At 35.9% G+C, this 5,958-nt stretch overlaps 1 non-coding gene across 1 annotated transcript; it reads right to left on the bottom strand.

The window, feature by feature from the left end:
- Nucleotides 1–4,992: 4,992 nt before the first annotated feature.
- LOC125165024 (U6 spliceosomal RNA) lies at nucleotides 4,993–5,100 on the bottom strand. The gene has a single exon (XR_007151932.1). It is a non-coding gene; the product is annotated as a U6 spliceosomal RNA (small nuclear RNA).
- Nucleotides 5,101–5,958: the final 858 nt, after the last annotated feature.

Raw genomic sequence — 5,958 nt, 5'->3', positions numbered from 1 at the left:
GCTGCTTCTGCCCTCACAGCTACTGGTGGTATCTCTGAGGAGTCACTCTAAGGCTGAAAGGCACTGAAAGGAGCTGGAGGACAAAACTAATTGCTGCCTTCAGAGTGAAATGTTCTTGCTGAGCATTGCTGATAGGTCCAGAAGTAAGTTGGAAAACAGAATTACCTTCCAATTTCCTTCTAGAATTTCCTACTGCAGAACCTAACAAGAACACAGATGACAAAGAAGAAGGTTGTTAGCAGAGTCCGAACACTCTGCATTACAGAGCAGAAACTACAAGGGTGTACTTAGAAATCAAAGGCAGCAGCTTAATTACTAGTACAAATATATCTTACTAAAACTGACACAAGAAAAATAGAAAACCTTTATGTTCTGACCAGTAAATGATTTAAGAAGTCAAAAGTCTTCCTATAAAGCAACCTACAAGCCCAGATGGCTTCACTGGCAGGTGCTACCAATTAGTCAAGGAAAAAATAATTCCAATTATACACAACCTTTTCCTAACTCATTATATGAAGCTAGCATAACTTTTTTATCAAACTCAACAAGGATAGTACAGAGAAAATTATATTTCTATTTCATTCATAAAAAAAATCCTACACAAAAGACTAGTAAGATGAATTCAGCAACATATAAAAATGGATAATGTATCTTACCAAATTGGATTTATTCAAAAAATGCAAAGTTGATTAAATGTTAGAATATCAATTAGTGTAACCCAATACAGTAACATGTTAAAGAAAATATAATCCAAACATCTCAATAGATGGATAATAAAAGTACTTGATAAAATTCAATGTCCATTCCTAAATTTTTTAAATACTTTGAGGCTTAGGAATAGAAATCATTTGTCTGGTATGACAAAGTTTATCTATTTAAAAAATTATCAATAATATACTACCAAAGTGTTAAACTAGGAAAGTTTCCCCTTTGAGATGTGGGCCAAATGAAAGAGTTTTATATCACCATTTCTTTTCAACACTTTATTAGATGTGCCAGCCCATGCAGTGAGACAAAAACAATACTGTCATGGGGTGCCTGGGTCACTCAGTCAGTTTAGCATCCGACTTTGGCTCAGGTCATGATCTCAAGATTTGTGAGTTTGAGCCTTGTGTTCAGCTCTGTGCTGACAGCTCAGAGCCTGGAGCCTGCTTCAGATTCTGTGTCTCCCTCTGTCTCTGCCCTTCCCTGGCTCACATTCTGTCTCTCTCTCTCTCAAAAATAAAATAAACATTAAAAATGTTTTTAAAAATACTGTCATTAAACACAGATAATATGATTGTGTACATTAAAAATCTAGAAGAAACCACAAATTAATTCTTTGAATTAGTAAGAAAATTTCAGGGTATGTATACACACACACACACACACACACACACACATATAATCATCAATGTACAAAAATCCATGGTATAAACCATTCTGAGATAAGACAGTAGTTTCTATTGGACTAACATTCTCACAGATAACACATACAAAATACTTAAAAACCTACTATTTATGGGTACAGAGAGCAACCAAAAGCAGCCAGAAACTGGTGAGAAGTCAAATTTTGAAATAAGGAAATTGCCCTCGGTCTATTTTTGCCCAAGTATACTTTATGGTCTACATAACATGAGACATCTAGATGTCAAACAGAAAGCTTGACTGGCTTACTCACTTACTGGCTTAAAGAGTCAGGAAATGGGCTTCCATAGCAGCTGAATAGTAAAATGAAATTTCTGTAAAAGAGTGAGACATGAGGAGAGCCTCCAAATCTACACATAATTCCACCTAAATCATTATCCAACCCCTGAACTTTATACAAGAGAGGTTCTCAGGAGACCAATGGGAACCAACAGCAGCATGGCTGAAAGAACTGAACCAGAGCAAGGATTTCAACTATTGCCTACTGCAGAAGAAATAGTTCAGAGTTTCAGCACAGCCAAGTTAATGACTTGCTAGAAGAAAAATAAACATTCTTCAAAGAAAGATAAGGAATATAGTGTCTATAATTTATCATTGACAATGTCTAGGTACAATAAAAATTACCAGACAGGGGCAGACTTCAGTCAGTTAAGTGTCTGGCTCATAAGTTCCAGCCCTGCATCAGGCTCTGTGCTGATCGCATGGAGACTGCTTGGGATTCTTTATCCCTCCCTCTCTCTCTGCCCTTCCCCACTCATGTGCTCAAACTAAATAAACTTAATAGAAAAATTGTTTTAATTACTAGACATTTGGGGGTGGGGGAATAAACAGAAAAATGTGACCTAGAGTCAAGGAAAAAAATATTGTCTATAAAAACCAAACTCTAGATCCCAGATGTTAGCATTAACAGAAAAGAATTTAAAGAAACTATTATAGAGGCACCTAGGTGGCTCAGTCAATTGAGCATCTGACTCTTGATTTTGACTCAGGTCATGGTCTCGGGGTCATGGGATCAAGCCTTGCATAGAGATCTGTCCTGAGCATGGAGCCTGCTTAATTCTTTTTCTCCCTCTGCCCCTTTCCCCTGCTTGTACTCTCTCTCAAATTAAAAAAAATTAAAAAGAAACTATTATAAATATGTTCAAAGACTTTAAGAAGCTAATATCATAATGAACAAACAGATAGGGATCTCAGCAGAAAAATGGAAATTACAGAAAAGGACTAACTGAAAATTTACATCATAATTATGGTATCTAAAATGAGAAGGCACTGTATATTAACAGCATATTGGAGATAATAGAAGATAAGTTCAGTGATTTTATTGATAAATCATTAGAAAGTATCAAATCTGAAGAAAGAAAGGACAAAATGTTTTTGAGAAAGGAACAAAATCTCAATGACCAGCAGGAAAATATTAAGGAAACTAACATTCATGCAATGCAATGAGAGTCCCAGAAGGAGAGGAGAGAAAAACTAGAGAAGAATAAATATAAAAGAAATATGGGGAAAACTTTCCAAATTTATGTGAAAAACATAATCTATACATCTAAGGAGGTCAGCAAACCCTGTAGAGGATAAATCTTATGAAAACCACATGTAGGTGAATTATAGTAAAAACGTTGAAAAGTAATGATAAATTGATAATCTTGAAAGCAAAGGGAAATGATGTATTGCATACAGAGAACAAACAGTAGGATTTATGGCTGAGTTTCTCATTAAAGAAAAAAAAAAAAAAAACAATGAAAGCCAGAAGACCACATAAAGACATCTTTAAATGGTCAAAAAGAAAAAAAAAATCTATCAGCCCAGAATTCTATATCAAATGAAAATACTTTTACAAAGTGATGCTGAAATTTTTAGGACAAAGAAAACTGAAAGAATTAACTGGCCATGAACCTGAACTATAAGAAATGCAAAACAAGTTTCTTCAGGTTGGAGAAATGATGCCAGATGGAAACTAGAACTTACTGGGAAGAATAAAAGCACCAAAAATGGCTAATAGTGGGTGAACATAACAGAATATTTTTTGTTTCTTTTTTCTAACATCCTTTTAAAAGTACATAACTGTTTTTAAAAAATTATGACACTGTATTGTGGGATTCTTAACATATGTAGATGTAATATATAAAGCATCAACAACACAAAGAACTCCGGAGAGAATTAACAGACTATACTCCTGTAAGACTCAAATTTTAGGTGAAGAGATAAAATATTAATTCTAAAAATACTCTGTTAAGTTGAGGATGCATATTTTAATCCCTACAGAAATCTTTAAGAATACAAAATGAAGAAAGGCGAGAAAGGGAGGCAAGGAAAAAGGAAGGGAGAAGGAGGAGGAAAGAAGGGAGAGAGGAAGGCCAACGCAAAGGATGGAAAAAAGGAAGGAAGAACTTAGGAACAAAGAAAGGAAGGGAGACTTGACTTTGATTTTCCCAAAAGGAGGCAGGAAAGGAGAAACCATGCAAAAGCAGGATAAATAGAAAACAAATGGCAAATGGTGGAGCTAAATTAAACCATGCCAATAATTACATTAAATCTTAATTGCCTAAACACTCCAATTAAAAGGCAGAGATTGGCATGTCTGGGTGGCTCGGTTGGTTGAGTGCCCAACTCTTGACTTCGGCTAGGGTCATGATCCCAAAGTTGTGGGATCGAGCCCCCTGTGGAGCTCCATGCTGAGCATAGAGCCTGCTTGAGATTCTCTCTCTCTCCTTCTGCCCCCTCACCCTCTCACACTCTCTGTAAAATAAAATTTAAAAAAATTAAAAGGCAGAGATTGACAGGCTGGATTTTAAAAGTAACTTTAAACTATCTCCTGTGCATAAGAGATGTGCTTTAAATCAAAAGACACAGATAGGTTGAAAGTAGGATGACAGAAAAAGATATACCATGTAGACACTAATCATAAGAAAGCTAGAGAGTCTATATTAATAACAGGCAGAATGGATTTCACGAGAAGTATTACCAGAAATAAAAAGTGACATTTCATAATGATTAAAAGATCAATTAATCAGGAAGACATGACAATCATAAATCCCTATGAACTTAATAACAGAATTTCAAGATACATGAAGCAAAAACTGACAACATAAAGGAAGTAATAGATATATCCATGAAAATTGAAGGCTAATACCATTGTCTAAGGAACCACAGAGCAACTAAACAAAATAATAAAAATATAGGAGATCTAAACAACACGATCAACCACCTTCCCCTCCTTATCATTTATAGAACACTCCTCCCATGACAGAACATATGCACTTTTCCACGACCACATGGAACATTCACAAAGATAAACCAAAAATCAAGGGTCAGTATATTTCAAAAACTTGAAGGGGAATTTGTGCAGCATACCTTCAGGTCTACCACAGGAATATGAATACATCATCACTGGATTATACTGCAATATAATCACTTTGGACTCTATACACATATATATACACATGCATACATTCATATTTACAAATATGTGTATATTTTTGTGCGTTAAAGCAAATGGGACAAAATGTAAACAATTGATGAACCTGGTATAAAGATATATGGGAGTTCCTTGTACCATGCTTACAACGTGTCTGTGATTTTTTTTTTTTTTTGGAACGCTCCATGAATTTGCGTGTCAATCCTTGCACAGGGGCCACGCTAATCTTCCCCGTATCGTTCCAGTTTTAGTATATGTGCTACCGAAGGGAGCACACAACTTGTCTGTAATTTTTAAATTGTAACAAATTTTTTTCAAAGTATCCCTATATACCAGTAAGAGGAAATGAAACATTTTGTTTTATTTTGAGAGAGAGAGAGAGAGTGCGCCAGCACACAAGCACAAGTTGGGGAGAGGGGCAGAGGGAGAGGGAAAGAAGATCTTAAGCAGTCTCCATACTCAGCACCAAACCCGACCTGGGGCTTGATCCCATGACCCCGGGATCACAACCCACTTGGAAATCAAGAGTCAGACATTCAACCGACTGAGTCACCCAGGAGCTCTGGAAATGAAATGTTTTAAAAGATACCATTTTCAGCCAAGTATCTAAGCCTTATGGGGAGAATTAGAAAACCTTGTTGATAGTCTTCAAAGAAGATCTAAAAAGAGAGTTATACTGCATTCATTAACTCTAAGAGTCAATATTATAAAGGTTTAAATACTCCCCAAATTATTTGTAGATTTGGTAATATTTATTTATTTGATGTTTATTTATTTATTTTGAGAGAGAGAGAGAGAGCAGGGGAGGGGCAGAGAGAGAGGGAGAGAGAATCCCAAGCAGGCTCCATGCCCCCACACAGAGGCTGATGCGGGGCTTGAACTCACAAACCATGAGATCATGACCTGAGTCAAAATCAAGAGTCAGTTACTTAACCGACTGAGCCACTCAGGTGCCCCGATTTGGTAACATTTAAATCAAACTTTCAACAAAGATTTTTTTTATTAACAAGCTGACTCTAAAATTTATAGAGAAATGCAAAAAGACAAGATTAAGCAAAACACTCTGGAAGAGGAAGAAAAGATAGGAAGACATTTACCACCAGAGAGTAAGACATCATAAATCTATAGTAAGG

Source organism: Prionailurus viverrinus, chromosome B1, assembly GCF_022837055.1.
Source record: "Prionailurus viverrinus isolate Anna chromosome B1, UM_Priviv_1.0, whole genome shotgun sequence".
NCBI classification, from domain to species: domain Eukaryota; kingdom Metazoa; phylum Chordata; class Mammalia; order Carnivora; family Felidae; genus Prionailurus; species Prionailurus viverrinus.
Note: the sequence above shows the minus strand (reverse complement) of the source record. Positions and strands in the feature narration are given on the sequence as shown.